This window comes from Lissotriton helveticus, chromosome 10, assembly GCF_964261635.1.
Source record: "Lissotriton helveticus chromosome 10, aLisHel1.1, whole genome shotgun sequence".
Lineage (NCBI taxonomy): Eukaryota > Metazoa > Chordata > Amphibia > Caudata > Salamandridae > Lissotriton > Lissotriton helveticus.
Window position 1 is genome coordinate 818,339,724 of NC_136071.1, and position 19,034 is coordinate 818,358,757.

The window sequence follows — 19,034 nt, forward strand, 5'->3', positions numbered from 1 at the left end:
TAGTTCGTAGGTATCGATGATAGGATGTTACAGAGGAGGGAAGAGGAGAGGCACAATTGTTACAAAGGTAGGGATATTGGAGACTCTTTGAAGGTTTAGGGGGAAGGGACAATGATTATTTTAAGAGGTAGGGTTCAGATATTTGTTAAGGAGAAGTAGTTTGAGTTTTTTTCTGAAGTGAAGGAATGAATGTGTGTTACTTAGGTCCAGTGGCGGAGCATTCCGAATTCTGGGCACATTCCCAGAGAACAAATGGGTGAGTGATTTGTTTTTATTAAATTTGGGCTAGATCAAGAGTAGAGGGTTTGAGATTCGCAAGAGTCTCTTTCAGCCAGCCTTTGACAGTTTATTTGCAAGGTAGATAAGTGTTTCAGTGTAGAGGGCTTTGTGGGTTATGCAGGAAATTTGAATACAATTCTCACTTCAATTGGTAGCCAGTGGAGATTTTTTAGTGTGGGAATGATGTGGTCATAGCGGCTCTCCCAAGAGAGTAGTCTGGCTGCAGAATTGAGTGTGGTTTTCATAGGGATAAGATAGGTATTTGGGGTTCCGGTGATCAATGCATTACCGTGGTCCAGTTGGGAGAGGACTAGGGATTTCACTATAGTCTTTAAGTCTTCGGGAGGATGAATGGTTTGACTTTTTGTAGAAGCATTGATATGGTCTTTAAAGTTCAGGTTTTTGTCAAGTGTAATTAATACCGACTTGACAGAGTTGGAGATAGAAAGTTTACAGTTAGGTTTTTAAAACATTTTTTAAAACTTTTTTTATTAAACTAGCTCAATAGACGGTACAATAATATTTGCCAAAGCATACATATTGGAGTTCTGTGTACATAGTTTAGGAGCACAGGGGACTGGGTGGGGTGGAAACCATCACACATTCAAAGAAGGATTACAGTTAATCGATAACCCCGCTATGGTTAGCTAGGGCCCAATCGGCTACTTCATGGCTCTCCAATGACCCCCTATAAGCACACCATGGTGCCCACACCTTCTCCTGTTTCTTAGCACACCCTCTACTTTTATACACCATTTAATCCACCCTCTGACACCAATCCAGATCCTTCTCCCACTCTGTCACTAAAGGGGGGAGTGGCACTCCCACCATCCCTTAGAAATATTAAGTTTCACGATCCCCACTGCCAGCTTAAGCCAGCTGTTTACATATTTGGACCAGACTATCTCTCCCTTAATTACAAGCAGAAGCCACTTTGCGTCTAGAGGAACGTCAGTTCCCACCACTCTGGTCATTATTGCCGTGACATTGCGCCAAAACTTCACAATCCTAGAGCATTCCCACAGAATATGAAAGAAAGTACCTTCACTCTGGCAGCCTCAGCTGCACTGTGGTGATGGGGCCGTTCCAATCTTATGTAAAAGTGTGAAAGGGTAATAGAAGTAATGCAATATCCTGAGCTGGACCAGTCAGAACCGTACTCGTATCGCTATTTACCTTGGGCCCTGGAGTGCCTCTTGACTCTTCTCATCATCTATGTTACCGAGCGGCCCTTAAGGCTGTCAGCTGGTCAGGCTGGTTGTTCATAAGCTTCCGATATATTGTTGAGGTTGATTTTTTGGGGATAGAATCAATGAGTTGTCTGTCCTCGAGGGGAGAATGGTAAGGGAGGGAGGTGCTGCCATGCAAATGTGTCAATAGAGCATGTGTGAGCCTCAGGTAGTGAAATCCCTGGGTCTCAGCCAGGTCAGATTGAAGTGACAGATCCTCAAATGGATGTGGGGCCCCTCCCCTCCACACATGTCCCAGTTGATCTATTCCTATATTCTTCCAGCCTGTAAAACCTTGTAATGAGGCCACCTCTTTCAACCCGGCACCTGCCCAAAGCAGCGTTCTGCTGGTCAGTTTGTTCTGCCACCCCAGTGCCTGATTTGCCTCCCTCCAACATGCAACTGCTCCCGCTGTGTGCGGAGTCCATTTAGGGTTCTACTTTCGTGCATACAGCAGCAGCTCACATTTGCCTGTTGGCATGGTGTCCCAATCTACCAGTTAGGCTTTTAAGCCAGTTGTGGCTAGTGTGTCAATAATAAATGTTTATTGTTTAGTTAATTGAAACCATAACAGTTTTCCGCATGGATAAAAAGAGAGCAGTAAAATATCTTCATATTTTTAAAACAAGATTTCTCAGTTTTGGATAGGGTAGGACATTCCTTTAGGTTGGATAAGGCACAGTTTTGTTTTGTTGGGAATAAGATTTAAGTGGTTGTTGGTCAGTCAGGATTGTACCATGGAGTGCTGGATGTCTTTAGATAATAAGTTATTGATGTAAAGTTGGATGTCATCTGCATAGAGGTGGTAGGCGATTGTGTCTTGTTTCATGATCAAAGCAATATATATATATATATATATATATATATATATATATATATATATATATATATATATATATATATATATATATATATATATATATATAGAGGTTGAACAAGGCAGGGGACACATTTCTAATTGGGGAACTCCCTGAAGGGCTGAAACTGCTGGTGAGGTGGATTGGTTTAGTTGGATTAGATGCGATAGGTGATTCAGGTAAGAGGTGAACCCATGCAGGACAGTACCATTGATGCCTGCATGGTGCAAGAGGGTGTTTAAGAGAATTTTGTGGTTGACTATCAAAGGCCTCAGAGAGGTGAAGGAGGATTAAGAGGCAGGTCTGGCCAGCATCTAGGGATCTATGAAGATCACCCGTGATATTTAGGATTGCAGTCCCCATGCTGCAGCCTTTCCTGAACCCAGATTAGAACGGTCGTGCGTAAGCCTTTGCCACTCATTATTGAAGGATTGGCTTCTGTAGTCCCTCACCTCACTGCCACTGGGGTTTTGTGTGTCGCCGGCGTTCTAGGCACCCAGTACTGTTGGAAGACAATCTCTTCGTTATGCACACACAGTCCCCTGCCGCTGGTCACCCCAGGCCCACAGGAGTGGGTAGTGCAACATGTCTCCCGTAGCCAAAGTCTTCACTGGATCTTTGGATATAGTGTGGAATGGTGATATTTCAGCGCGCTTTCCAGTAAACGCGCCAAGAGACCCCCGCTTTATGAAGTAGACTCTGCAAATACTGGAAAAATGGATCTCTCCGGGGTACCGGAATCACCAGAGTCCCCCTGGCTGTTCGGGACTTCAGCGGTGTAGGGGCTTTAAATAAGCCTAACGTTGGGTGAGGTGTTGATGTCAGCCTCACTCCCGCCCACAGCAATCCCGGTGACATCAGGGTGAAGCGGTATGGGGTGAATGGAGACGGCGTGATCCCGCACGCATGGGTTAAGAAGGACGCCCCACAGCAATGATGTTCATCCGCTCCGCGCAACAACCTTCCAGATAACTAACATGAACAAAGCATGCTGGGACTGGTAGGCGGCTGTTTTAATCACGACCTACCCAAGGCTGCATGCGCAAGGTATATACCTTTAAGGAGCGGGGCTCAAAGCAACCTATCAGGTGGGGGCAGGTATTTTACCTAAGAAGCACGACCCTCCCTGAACAATTCATTACCCTGGCGCTGAAGAAGGCAGACAACGTGCCGAAATGCATTCGCCCATTGGGGGTTTATGGGACTGTTACTCGCCTTTGCAAGTGGATTAAAAGCTGTTTTCCATACCTACCCTGCCGTTGGTCTCTTCACTGGATCTTTGGATATAGTGTGGAATGGTGATATTTCAGCGCGCTTTCCAGTAAACGCGCCAAGAGACCCCCGCTTTATGAAGTAGACTCTGCAAATACTGGAAAAATGGATCTCTCCGGGGTACCGGAATCACCAGAGTCCCCCTGGCTGTTCGGGACTTCGGCGGTGTAGGGGCTTTAAATAAGCCTAACATTGGGTGAGGTGTTGATGTCAGCCTCACTCCCGCCCACAGCAATCCCGGTGACATCAGGGTGAAGCGGTATGGGGTGAATGGAGACGGCGTGATCCCGCACGCATGGGTTAAGAAGGACGCCCCACAGCAATGATGTTCATCCGCTCCGCGCAACAACCTTCCAGATAACTAACATGAACAAAGCATGCTGGGACTGGTAGGCGGCTGTTTTAATCACGACCTACCCAAGGCTGCATGCGCAAGGTATATACCTTTAAGGAGCGGGGCTCAAAGCAACCTATCAGGTGGGGGCAGGTATTTTACCTAAGAAGCACGACCCTCCCTGAACAATTCATTACCCTGGCGCTGAAGAAGGCAGACAACGTGCCGAAATGCATTCGCCCATTGGGGGTTTATGGGACTGTTACTCGCCTTTGCAAGTGGATTAAAAGCTGTTTTCCATACCTACCCTGCCGTTGGTCTCTTCACTGGATCTTTGGATATAGTGTGGAATGGTGATATTTCAGCGCGCTTTCCAGTAAACGCGCCAAGAGACCCCCGCTTTATGAAGTAGACTCTGCAAATACTGGAAAAATGGATCTCTCCGGGGTACCGGAATCACCAGAGTCCCCCTGGCTGTTCGGGACTTCGGCGGTGTAGGGGCTTTAAATAAGCCTAACGTTGGGTGAGGTGTTGATGTCAGCCTCACTCCCGCCCACAGCAATCCCGGTGACATCAGGGTGAAGCGGTATGGGGTGAATGGAGACGGCGTGATCCCGCACGCATGGGTTAAGAAGGACGCCCCACAGCAATGATGTTCATCCGCTCCGCGCAACAACCTTCCAGATAACTAACATGAACAAAGCATGCTGGGACTGGTAGGCGGCTGTTTTAATCACGACCTACCCAAGGCTGCATGCGCAAGGTATATACCTTTAAGGAGCGGGGCTCAAAGCAACCTATCAGATGGGGGCAGGTATTTTACCTAAGAAGCACGACCCTCCCTGAACAATTCATTACCCTGGCGCTGAAGAAGGCAGACAACGTGCTGAAATGCATTCGCCCATTGGGGGTTTATGGGACTGTTACTCGCCTTTGCAAGTGGATTAAAAGCTGTTTTCCATACCTACCCTGCCGTTGGTCTCTTCACTGGATCTTTGGATATAGTGTGGAATGGTGATATATATATATATATATATATATATATATATATATATATATATATATATATATATATATATATATATATATATAGAGGTTGAACAAGGCAGGGGACACATTTCTAATTGGGGAACTCCCTGAAGGGCTGAAACTGCTGGTGAGGTGGATTGGTTTAGTTGGATTAGATGCGATAGGTGATTCAGGTAAGAGGTGAACCCATGCAGGACAGTACCATTGATGCCTGCACGGTGCAAGAGGGTGTTTAGGAGAATTTTGTGGTTGACTATCAAAGGCCTCAGAGAGGTGAAGGAGGATTAAGAGGCAGGTCTGGCCAGCGTCTAGGGATCTATGAAGATCACCCGTGATATTTAGGATTGCAGTCCCCATGCTGCAGCCTTTCCTGAACCCAGATTAGAAAGGTCGTGCGTGAGCCTTTGCCACTCATTATTGAAGGATTGGCTTCTGTAGTCCCTCACCTCACTGCCACTGAGGTTTGTGTGTCGCCGGAGTTCTAGGCACCCAGTACTGTTGGAAGACAATCTCTTCGTTATGCACACACAGTCCCCTGCCGCTGGTCACCCCAGGCCCACAGGAGTGGGTAGTGCGACATGTCTCCCGTAGCCAAAGTCTTTATGACCAGTCCTGTCTTGTGACGCTGATGCTCTATATAATGTGTCCCAGTTTCGCTCTCTGGGGCACTTCGCACCGGGCCTCCTTAGTCTGCCCAATCAGTATGTTTCGGGAGAGTACCCCTCCTCCGCACCCACCGGGCTCTGTTCGCTGTTAAGAAAGCCTTTATTTACTTATTTATTCGCTGCTCACAGTATTGTCCAGTGTGCTTCAGTTATTCTGCACGTGTGGTGTGCGTATCTTGGATGCTGCCATCTTTGAACCCCACACAGCGCTGATATGCACCCCCGCTGGCCACTCGCAGTGGTCGTCCTCGTCGCTCGTCACCATTGGTATCAGAGGGGTGGGTGGGGGTCAGCTCTCACTCCGTCACACCGCTCACAGGCTGCCCCTCCTGCCTCGACAGCGGGTGCTTCCGTTGCGCATTGGTATCTCAGGCACGGATCGCCCGCACTGCCACGCGCTCAGCTGGTCACCTTAAAAATTTAGTCCGCGGCCCGATCGCTCGCCTGCCGTAACTTCGTGGTCCGGAGTTGGAGGCTCCAGACCTGGATCGTTCAGGTCCGCTTCACCTCCGCAGTGAAAGTACCGGCTTTGGGACTATGTAGAATGCGGATAAATGTCCGGATTTATGGGGGGATTCAATCTCACCCTTGGAGCTCCACTATGCTTGATTGGCCGCAACACCCTGGTTTTTTTGTGTTGTATTTTAATAGGAGTACAATTTTGTAATCCACCTCTTCCAAGATACAGTCAATTGTTGGATGGTAATTTGATTTTACGAACGTTCATTGACTGGACAGAAGATTCCTCCCTTTCTCTCAAAACGATTTCTGCAGATTTGACAATGTTATTATGTTTAATTTCTATAAAACGTCTTTCAAATGTCAGAGTTGTTGATATTTCTTCATATTACTTTAATCCCAAAGGTGGTTTGTTTGATGTAACAAAACAAACTTGACCGTGTTTTATCCTTATTTTCCGGCTCAACCTAATTTATGTTTGATAGTTTGTAAGCAAAAGGCTATCAATCTCAGAACGTCCACGGACACTCAACTACTTATATCTGTTAGAAAACCTTACACCCAGTGTATTCTCGCACACTGGCCAGGTGGGTTAGATGAGTTATGTGCATTGCTGAGATTGACACCTCTTTTTTGGTGCTCACTCTTCCAGGGGTCCCATGGCTTCCAAGGTCTTTTGGGCAGGTTCCCAATTAGAGGACATTTTGAGATCAGCGAATTGGTCAAATCTTTTCATACCTATTATTATAAACCTGTGTGCATACAGCTTCTTCTATTGTGATAAACATGCTTTGACCACGCATAATAGGCGTCTCGGGTCCTGCTATAAAATGTATATTCTCCTAGTTTTTATGAAGGAAAGTCTTAATTTTATTAAAGACACGGAGGCGAGTACTATTCCACCACAATTTGGTAATAACCATGTTTTACTGCCTTGTAGTGTCCGCGTCTACAATTTCATCAGCAACAAAAGGCATCTTTGAATTTCTGCAGGATCATCAAGTCACTGGCATCTCTTCAGAGTCTATGATCCTTTTGAATCTGAATATTCTTCCTCAAAAGTTTTCTTTAAAAAGCAGCTTTATAGACATGTTTACTTTTTTATTTTAAGTTGCTATTGTGTTTCTCATTTTACCTATGTTTCATAATTCTCATCGGCTTCTCACTCAAGAAAAGAGGACTGTTCACAGTCGAGATAGGTACAATAGAGGTTCCATTCCCTGGATAGGTTGTGAACATTTATTTTGGGTTTATTGATTCTTGTCTGCTGCTATTGAGAATAAAGCAATTTAAGAGAAGCATAATACTTGTCTTTGTGACTTTAATAATTGTAAGACTTCCCTTCACAAATACTAGGAAAGTCTACATTATTTGGTACACTTAGGGGAGAGGATGTGCCATTATGGCCAGAGCTGCATCTTTGCTAAAATGAAACAAGGTTCAAGTTTAGCTGTCGGCTCAACATCTGTGATTCTAAGAAAACCGCTAAATCTCCTCATGCCTAAAACCAAATTAATTTGCCCTTCTGTAATGCTTACTTCTGTCAGGCTACATTTGGGCTATGTTATGGTGATATTTGGGCTACATTCTCGCTCCTTAGTTCTCTGGTAGCCATTTTGGGAGAACTTTTTGTATGAAGCTCCATAATTCCCTCATTTACTGCAGTATCCTGAGAAGAAAATGCTTTCAGTTTTCCACTACAATTTCATCAAGATGGTGTTCAGATGTGACACACTTTTGCCATAAATTCAGAATGTTTGCACACCAGTTTTTTATTAGAACAATATAGTAAAGCTGTTGATCAGCAGGGAGTTAACTGAAAGTCTGCTGCTTGTGTTGAAAGTCTATGTTTCAGGTCCATGTCCGAATGTTTTAATGAAGAGGAAGATATTTGAGAAGTCCTTTAAAGTGTGCCCTAATTTTACTTTCTACAGCACTTACCATAATTTCTATGGGAAAATAAAACCCTCTTTGTGTTCCTTTCTAAATTAAATGTTTTAAGTTTAATCAGTTTGACTCAATCAAGATGGCTGAAGGACTGCCACACTTTTGCCATAAGTAAGACTGTCAGCGCTCTAGTTGTTCTTTAGAACACTCTGGGAGGCTGCAATAGAACACAGGGGAATCAACTGCCAGACTGCTGCAGTTGGAAGTACATGTTTTACTAAGAATATCAGACTTTATTCTCACTTGTCTGAGAGAGAGATAGTGTAAGTGTACTGAAAATATGGTCTAATTTTAGCTTCTGGAGCTCCTTCCATTTCACCTCTATCAGACAATCATGATAGAAAACAGTTTTCTCTCAAAAATGATATGATTAAATTCCAGCAGAAGATCAGCATTTTCCACAGGATAAAATCACATAGGAGCACACCATAATTCCTAAACTTGGTATGGGACCACCAACAAATGGTTTATATTATAACTAGGATTGGTTATTACCCTTTGTACGTGCTCTTTTTCTGACCCTCAAAAGGTCCAATTCACTACAATGCTTTATAATGCTGTTCATGTCCCAGAGTCCTGTAATGGCTGCCACAGCATGTTGTCCATGTTGTGGCCAGCCCATATGGGGGTGGAGGCTTTGGGGTGTAGGTGTGCTCCCCCTACCCTCTTACATTTTTTTTTTAATTCATGTACAGGACACAGGTACCAAGGCCCTGAGTCTTGTAATGGCTGCCAAAACATTTTGTAAACCTTCCAACTTGCGCTCCAGGCAGTTAGAGTAGCTGTCTGGTGCTTAGAGGTGGGGGAGCACCACCCAACATCGAGACAGGCCAGCCCTCACCTCGTTCCTTTTACAAATGCCAAACTGGTAGCGTGTGGGCTCATATTAGGGGAATATGTAGCTTGTAAGATTGATCCTATATAAGAGTGCTGGAAGTATATTACAAAATCTATGAGTCTGTTCACGCAAGTTCAAGAGGACTTCCTATTGCCAAAAACAGAAAAGGCCTATTACTTATAAATTATACATTGGCATTACCCACCCAATTGTCTATACAGGTGCTGCCAGGAACAAAAAGACTTTTAAAAAAACAGACCACAGCCCACAGAACTACTATGCCAGTAGCCTCTCTTTTCTCTTCTTTGAACCCCTAGACATGGAAAACACTCTCTTACCAACACTTGCTGGAGAAAGCAGTAGGTATAATACTAAATGAGGAAGAATGGACTTTGCAAGCAGAATAATATTGCCGAACCTACATAGAGAAAAAAGATTCTATCTAGTATTCCATAAAAACACAACTATTTATTATCCTCCCTGTCTACAAAACTGTGATCACTCTAATATAGATACACTCTGGAGAGACCTTAGGAACAGAATTAGATTTATACCATTTCTCTGGTGCTGCCCAAAGATAACTAGCTTCTGAAATGAAGTGTTAGATATCCTAGATATGTCCAAAAAATAAGATACAGCCGAATGAACTGAAGTGACTTTTATAAATAAATAATAATATGTAAATCCGCACTTATAAAGCGCAAACTACTCACCCTTACGGGTCTCAAGATGGGGGCCGTCGTGGAAATTAAGTGAGCTATTGCCCAGAGTCACATGGTGCTGAGCTGAGCCGCCAGGGATTGAACTGTGCGTGAAGTGAACCCAGTTCTCCGATGTCAGCTGCCCAGGCCACTGCACCACACACCTCTCCACTTTTAAGGGTGCCGACACAAAACCACAACTTACCTCATTCTCCGAGGGTGAAGCCAATATCCTACCTCATTCTAACCTGCTTCAGTAAAATCATTTAAAAATACAAAACTCATTTGATGTGGGTTTTTTTTAAATTAAAGAAATAGACTAAATAGTCCTTGTCAGTGGCCATGCATTACTTCAACTCATCGAGCCGATCCACCCCCAACCAACTCATTAATTTTGTATGCCCATGGTCTCTATAAAGGCCCTATATTTTGAGAGTTGGAATGATAGACAGTCTATAATCTATATGCCTCATAACCGACAATTCAGCACAAGTCAAAATAATAACATATTATTCTAAAACACGTATTCGTGAATCACTTACATCATCTACTTCCCCCAAACTATAGAACACTGATAGACTCCGTTTTTGCTGTATCATTTCAATATGGGAGAAATACTTTGCTTTACTAACTACTCTACATCAGTTCCCTTGTTTTGGTTTGATAATTTATTCTTTGAAACGTGATAATCTTTCAGGTGAAATCGAGAATAATGTATGCATTTGTAGCAGTAGAGTGTTGAGAAAAAAATCTAACTTTGTTTTATAATTTCAACTTTTCATAGGATTTTTGCCTAGGCTGTACACTTCGATTCTGTTAAATACTTCAAATTTATTGTTTGTGCTGTAGTGCTTAATTTAAGCAAGTGATTACAAGCATTGCCCACTAGTACTCATTTTAGGGCACCTGCACTTATTTTTTCCTCAACAGGGTTTGATCCAGAGCAAAAGGGAGAAAAATACAAAGAAAAGAAAGAAAGAAGTGAAAAATTAAAAAACAGTCACAAAATGAGAAGGAACGGATGAAAAGGAAACTGAAAGAGAAATATAGTGTCTGTTGGTTGATTTAAATGGGATGAGGTTTAATCAAGACCAAGCAGCCTTGCTATACAGCACGCCACCTTCAATATCACCGGCCTCTGGCTTCTGAGAAAAACTGTGCGCCGCATTGCATATTCTTTTGTAAATTAACCACTGGTTTGTTGTATGATATTACTAGTTTAAATGGTTTAAAAATAAGAATCATTGGTAAATATAACTAGCACATGGAGCAAACTAGATTCAGTTATTGATAATTTCAGTAGAATCCGAAGTGATTGAAAGAAACATATGTGAGCACAAAATCACCACTTGAAAAAACCTTGCAGTTTTACACTTACATATAGGTCCAATATTACTAAGATTTTGAGAAAGGGTTGCACCACTAATGTGGCAAAGGCACAACATAAAATCCATTATGGGATTTGCCATTCGAATCAAGATTTATGTGGCTTTAGCTTGGGATTTTATCCCAAAAGTAAGGCAAAACAGTGCATAGCACTACCTTCTGTCAAGAAGGCAGCAGGGATGTGGAATTCCTATAGCCGACGCTGAGGACATAATTTTTGGGGTCAAGGGCAACAAGTTTTCATGTGTAATTATGTCCTTGGGACAAGTAGGTGCAACCTCCTGCAGCAGAAACCCTGCGGCTGCCAGTTTGCAGTAGCACATTATGGATCATGGAAAAGCACTGTCTGCAGTTAAGGTAATATGTTTGTCCAGTACCACATTATGGATCAGGAAAGGCACTGTCTGCAGTTAAGGTAATATGTTTGTCCAGTACCACGTTATGGATCAGGAAAGGCACTGTCTGCAGTTAAGGTAGTACTTTTGTTCATGTTTTAATGCTGTGCAAACTTGTATTCACGGTTCATTAATTGAAATCCTTTATTATTAGGACGAGCTCTCTAAGTAAATGTAAGCTCTGACTGCACTACTGACAGTGGTTCCAATATAAAATCTGTGGACACATTTTCAAAGTTTAGCAATATGAGGATATATTTAATGCTCCCAGAATACTCTCTGATTTGATGCAAATATTTGCAGAAGCTTGAACACAAGATTGATGATTCTTTGCTTTCAAAATAAAATGTTCATAAAAAAATGAAAGGAAAAAAACCCTTTTGCTAAACTACCGTAACATTTCAGGTACCATTTCTTTGCAGCATCATTTAGTAACATGTGTTGCATGCTAGTATTCTACTATTTCCCAAATAAATTCATGATGGAAAATCAGTGTAACCAGTTTATATAAGGTTATAGGAAACATAAAAGTACAAGCATTTGCAAAGCCAGTAGGTCTGAAATTGGTGGTCAGCTTTGTAGTTTTGTCAATGTGTGAACTGTGTTGGTATGGTTTTTGTAAAACCTTATTGGTGTGGGGGCTTCTTTTGAAAGAGCAGAATGCTGTCACTCACAGTAAAGCCAGTCGATACAGAGAGAGAGAGAGAGAGAGAGAGAGAGAGAGAGAGAGAGAGAGAGAGAGAGACAGATTTTTAATAATCACAAAAGGTCATGGTCAACGCCCAATTATTAAAGAAAGTCTCAAAAGTGCACCCATGGTGAATATCCTTGCATTAAGTGCAGATATACAGATTTCGTGAGTTCCCAAGAATTTACTGAAGTTTACTGAATTTACTGTTTACAGGTAGCCAGGTTGATCGCTCAATCTCAGCAGCTGCACAGGATTCCCTACAATGCCAAGTACAAAAGAAGTAAACAGATGGAGAGCAGATAGCTGCCTGATGTCAGCGGGTCAGGTTCATGTGATTAACTCAGGGCGCACCCTCATGCTAGGTATATACCGTTAGAGGTCAAGTAAAGTACCCCTGAAGAGAAAGGATAACTCCACGGGCACTCTCAGCTCAAAGCAGGCTCTAAGTGAAAAGGCGGGACAGTGAAAGCATTTGTTGTGAGACTTTGAATTTGCAGAGGTGGTGCTCACTGCAAATAGAGCAGGGTTGGTAATGTAATTAAAGCGTTCATCTGGAGAAAGTGCTCACCTCAATATCAGTATATTCAGTCTCCTTCAATGTGGAAGACTTCTCATAGAGCTCATGTGTACACAGCAGGAAGAGGGGCAGCTGGTCACATCATGGGTTTCAGGGGCTAGTAGGAAGCCATCACAGGAGCAGATAGGTCATGTCGGGACCAGCAGTAAGAAGATGAGTGCACTTGGGACTGGCCGAACAAGGTGGGGTTAGCCGAAGGTGAGTGGAGCGCTGTTGTCACTTATCTTTGCTTGCAGCAGTTCAGAAGCAGGCAGGGCACATCAGGACCTGTGATTGGGAGAAGAGTACACTTGGAGCTGGCAGTGGGCTAGCGGCATGGAGTGCTATTGTCACATCTCTCTTTGTTGTGGCAATCCCTGGGTCATATGTGCCTCTCGCCAGAGACTAGTGAAGTGGGGGATGGCTGAATTGCCAAGAACGAGAGGAGAGCGGGCAGTCTGCAGGGCATTCACAATACCTGTATAATTCAAGCGACTGGAGACTTCATTCTTTTGTTTTCAAGAAACTATATTGCAAATGGGGTGCATTACAAATAGATCTGTTATCTTTAAGACTCATTTCTTACCTGCCAAAATCTTTCAGCTGGAGATCGTAAGCCTTAGCGCTAGCATTGGATGCTTTTCTCCAATATTGGTCTCAGGGAATCAATTATGCTTTTCCTCATGATCAACAGAGGTCTATCTCAGGTAATATTCTAACCCTTAGGCCTGGAAAGTAACAGGCCATCCCAACCTAATCCAGACATTTCGTCAGAAGCTGCAGAGTATGTCAGCAAATGCTGGGCTCCAGGTACCGCCAAAGCCTACAAATCAGCTTGTTCTCTTTGGTCAAGCTGGTGTGTGGGAAAATCTATTGATCCCTTTCAGCAGATGTAACCTTAATAGTGAATTTCTTAGTGGCACAAGCCTCTGGAGGTAAACCTATCGTACAGTTAATCTATACCGTTTAACAATGTTATTATGTTTAATTTCTATAAAACGTCTTTCAGATGTCAGAGTTTTTTTTATATTTCTTCATATTATTTCAACCCCAAAGGTGGTTTGTTTGATATAAGAAAACGCATTAAAAAAAACTTGATCGTGCTGTATCCTTATTTTCCAGCTCAACCTAAATTTTATTAAAGACACGGAGGCCAGTTCTATACCACCACAACTTGGTAATAACCATGTTGTAGAAGCGGACGCTACAAAGGCGGTAAGCCTTTGTAGTGTCCGCTTCTACTATTTCATCAGCAACAAATGGCATCTTTGAACTTCTGCAGGATCATCAAGTCACTGGCATCTCTTCAGAGTATACAATACTTTTGAATCTGAATATTCTTCCTCCATAGTATTTGATATCTCTCCATATTATTTCAACCCCAAAGGTGGTTTGTTTCAAATAAGAAACTGCACAAAAAACAAACTTGGCTGTGTTTTTTCCTTATATTCCAGCTCAACCTAAATTATGTTTGATAGTTTGTAAGTAAAAGGCTATCTATCTCAGAACGTCCTCAGACACTCAACTACTTATATCTGTTAGAAAACCTTACACCCAGTGTCTTCACTGGCCAGGTTGGTTAGATGAGTTATGTGTATTGCTGGGATTGACACCTCTTTTTTTGTGCTCATTCTTCCAGGGGTGCCATGGCTTCCAAGGTCTTTTGGGCAGGTTCCCAATTAGAGGACATTTTGAGAGCAGCAAATAGGTCAAATCTTTTCATACCTATTATTACAAACCTGTGTGCATATAGCTTCTTCTATTGTGATAAACATGCTTTGACCAAGCATATTAGGAGTCTCGGGTCTTGCTATAAAATGTATATTCTCCTAGTTTTTATGAAGGAAAGTCTTAATTTTATTAAAACATGAAGGCGAGTGCTATCCCACCACAATTTGGTAATAACCATGTTTTACCGCCTTTGTAGTGTCCGCGTCCACAATTTCATCAGCAACAAAAGGCATCTTTGAATTTCTGCAGGATCATCAGGTCACTGGCATCTCTTCAGAGTCTATGATCCTTTTAAATCTGAATATTCTTCCTCCACAATTTTCTTTATAAAGCAGCTTTATAGACCTATTTAAAGACATGTTTACTTTTTTATTTGAAGTTGCTATTGTGTTTCTTATTTTACATATGTTTCATAATTCTCATTGACTTCTCACTCAAGAAAAGAGGTCTGTTCACATTCTAGATATGTACTATAGGAGTTCCATGCCCTGGATTGGTAGTGAACATTTCTTTTGGGTTTATTGTCCTAAGCCTGATGGGATATGTAGTTTTAAGATTCTTCTTTGGCCGCAAAGTAGATCTGGGCCAAACCACCGTGCTAGTACTCCTAGACCTCACAGCAGCGTTCGACACCCTGTCTCCCCTCACTTTAACATCCAGGTTAAGGGAGGCAGGGGTAACAGGACCGGCTCTTAGTATCCTGAATTATTTTCTACAACAAAGAGAGCAGCGTGTGATGCTTGGAAATCTCCTCTCCCCTGCTAAGTCTTTGCAATGTGGGGTGCCACAGGGGTCGGCATTGAGTCCGACCCTGTTTAATATCTACGTGACCCCCCTTGCTAGACTTGTAAGATCTCAGGGGATGGAGGTAGTGTTGTACGCTGATGACACGCAGAGTATGGTGTCACTGACCCACTCTGTGAATGTCACCGCTTCTAACTTTAGGTCCTGCATGCAACTTGTTGCAGAGTGGATGATCTTCAATTCTCTGAGGTTGAACGGTGACAAAACAGAGGTCCTGGTCTTTGGCAAAGACCAGGACATATGGTCAAGTGAATGGTGGCCTCCATCCTTAGGCAATTGCCCCATTCCCACACAATCTGCCAGAAATCTAGGCGTCATTTTCGACACTCGGCTGTCCATGGAATTCCAGGTCAATAAGACTGTGGCCACCTGTTGGGGTGTCATTAGGACTCTGAAAAGAATCCTTCACTATCTTTACCCACAGGCACGCAAACAGGTTGTGATCGCTCTTGTTGGCTCAAGGCTTGATTATTGTAACTCATTGTATGCCGGGGCCAACAAGGGCTGTTTGCAGCGCTTACAGGTAGTACAGAATGTGGCGGCGCGATTTGTTTTGGCCCTGCCTTGGCTGTCCTCAGCGACCATGGCAAGGAAGAGTCTTCATTGGCTCCCCATCACCTCGAGAGTATCTTTTAAACTTCTTTGTCTTACATACCGTGCCCTCATGGCTGGCCCGGCGGATGCGCTTGGATCCCTGCTTACTCGATATGTTCCAAGGAGATGCCTACGCTCCTCAGAGCTTAACCAACTGGTAGTTCCACGCTCCAGGAAGGTTAGATGGGGAAGTAAGGCCTTTTCCATCTTGGCACCCCAATTATGGAACTCACTTCCCCTCGAGATTAAAGCACAACCTTCACTGGAACTTTTTAGGAAAGATCTGAAAACCTGGTGCTTTATTAAAGCGTATCAGTAAGCTCTATCTACTTGGTGTCCTCAGTTAGTTTTGAGCTAGGCGCCTTGACGCCCATGGGGCTAAGTCGCGCATCCATAAATCCCACTTCATTCATTCATTCACTGCTGCTATTGAGAATAAAGCAATTTAAGAGAAGCATAATACTTGTCTTTGTGACTTTAATGAAAGTAAGACTTTCCTTCACAAATACTAGGAAAATCTACATTATTTGGTACACTTAGGGGAAAGGATGTGCCATTATGGCCAGAGCTGCCATCTTTACAATAAGGAAACCAGGTTCGAGTTTAGCTGTCGTCTCAACATCTGTGATTCTAAGCAAACCTCTTAATCTCCTTATGCCCCAAACCAAATTAATTTGCCATTCTGTAATGTTTACTTCTGTCAGGCTACATTTGGGCTATGTTATGGTGATATTTGGGCTACATTCTGGCTCCATAGTTCTCTGGTAGCCATTTTGGGAGAACTTTTTGTATGAAGCTCCATAATTCCCTCATTTACTGCAGTATCCTGAGAAGAAAATGCTTTCAGTTTTCCACTAAAATTTCATCAAGATGGTGTTCAGATGTGACACACTTTTGCCAAGAATTCAGAATGTTTGCACACTCTTTTTTATTAGAACAATAGAGTAAAGCTGTTGATCAGCAGGGAGTTAACTGAAAGTCTGCTGCTGGTGTTGAAAGTCCACGTTTCAGGTCCATGTCCGAATGTTTTAATGAAGAGGAAGATATTTGAGAAGTCCTTTAAAGTGTGCCCTAATTTTACTTTCTACAGCACTTACCATAATTTCTATGGGAAAATAAAACCCTCTTTGTGTTCCTTTCTAAATTAAATGTTTTAAGTTTAATCAGTTTGACTCAATCAAGATGGCTGAAGGACTGCCACACTTTTGCCATAAGTAAGACTGTCAGCGCTCTAGTTGTTCTTTAGAACACTCTGGGAGGCTGCAATAGAAAACAGGGGAATCAACTGCCAGGCTGCTGCAGTTGGAAGTACATGTTTTACTAATAATATCAGACATTATTCTCACTTGTCTGAGAGAGAGATAGGGTAGGTTTACTGAAAATATTGTCTAATTTTAGCTTCTGGACCTCCTTCCATTACCTCTATGAGACAATCATGGAAGAAAAAAGTTTTCTCTCAAAAATGATATGATTAAATTCCAGCAGAAGATCAGCATTTTCCACAGGATAAAATCACACAGGAGCACACCATAATTCCTAAACTTGGTATGGGACCACCAACAAATGGTTTATATTAGAACTAGGATTGGTTATTACCATTTGTACGTGCTCTTTTTCTGACCCTCAAAAGGTCCAATTCACTACAATGCTTTTCAATGCTGTTCATCTCCCAGAGTCCTGTAACGGCTGCCACAGCATGTTGTCCATGTTGTGGCCAGCCCATATGGGGGTGGGGGCTTTGGGGTGTAGGTGTGCTCACCCTACCCTCTTACATATTTTTTTAATTCATGTACAGGACACAGGGACCAAGGCCCTGAGTCTTGTAATGGCTGCCAAAACATTTTGTACAGGTTGTCACCAGTCAATCAGGATTCACTAGTCTTCTTTAAGTTGGCCAAACAGTGCATATATGGACACCAGGTGTCCAAATATCTTTTTGAATCTTAATTTCTAAAAACCTACTGCACAGATTTAAAACAAATTACACAAAGTACACGTTCTGGACCAACATCTTGCTTCCTGCCAAATTTGATGTCATTCTGTTCAGCCGTTTTTGTGGTAGTGCTACTTAACCTCTTCAGTGCTGCGCGAATTTCGCTGCAGTGCTGAAGGGTAATAAATCATATTGACTCATGACGGAAATGTTCCGTCATCAGCACCGGAGCACCGACGCTGATGACGGAACCGTTCCGTCATGAGCATGGAAGGGGTTAAAAAGGTCTAAGAAAAATGCATGGGGTTTCGTGCTTTGGAACCCTCAACCCATTTCTCTTGGCCACTGCTTGGCATTTCCTATGGAAAAGCAGACCTAACTATAACTAGACAGAAGCAACCATATATTATATATGTGTGTGTATATATAGAAATATAAATGTCTCCAAAATGGTGTCCTGTGCACGAAGACGCTACTCAACTGCAGGTAATTCATACGAATTAATGTTACAGAAGAAATTGCAAGTTTCATCTTGGTTTATTGAGCCTGACGCGTTTTCGGGCCCCATGTCCCCTTAATCATAGGCTGGTGTTAACGACGCAGTTCACTCCCAAAGAACACTTTTAATTTAAAGGTCACACCCTCTGGTGGGTTGGTGCATTTCACTTCAAGGGATTCTGGTATCCGTAGTGTTACATTGGAATATATATGTGTGTGTATATGTGAATATGAAGTAATATTGGCTTATAACTTCAGCTTTGAATTGTATTCAACATACCTGCCTGCAATATAGGCAAGTTCAATTTAGGTTGCTACCTACTCTGCAACTGAGTTCAGATTTTCTTGTTTGCCTCAAATCTCTGGGTTAGCAAGGCAGAAGCTGAAATGTCATATAGTCCTTAGAGTGCAACCACAAACTTACTTTCATTTGAGCAGGGTCCCTTCATTATGGTTTCTTACAGCACCAATGCACAGGCTCTCTCGTCAGTGCACCTTAACAATGTCTCGCACCTATTAGAATTTTCTTTTTATATCAATATAAATCCTAAAGAATTCTTCACTGCGAAATGCAGCCGTCATTGCATATCATATCTTCAGAGCATTATGAACACTCTCTCCACCTCCTCTGGGTTTCTCAATACAAAGCATCAAGAAACACTTGGAAAAAGTGTTTGTAGGGCGATTTCCAAGAAGGCATCTGACATTTTATAATCCTGCGAAAACTCGTTGCATCTAGCAGGCAGATACAGCAAAGGTTCAAAGCAACCAGTTTAAGGTGCTATTCACAATAAATGTTCACCAATAAATGTTCATGAACTAATTATTATTACTAA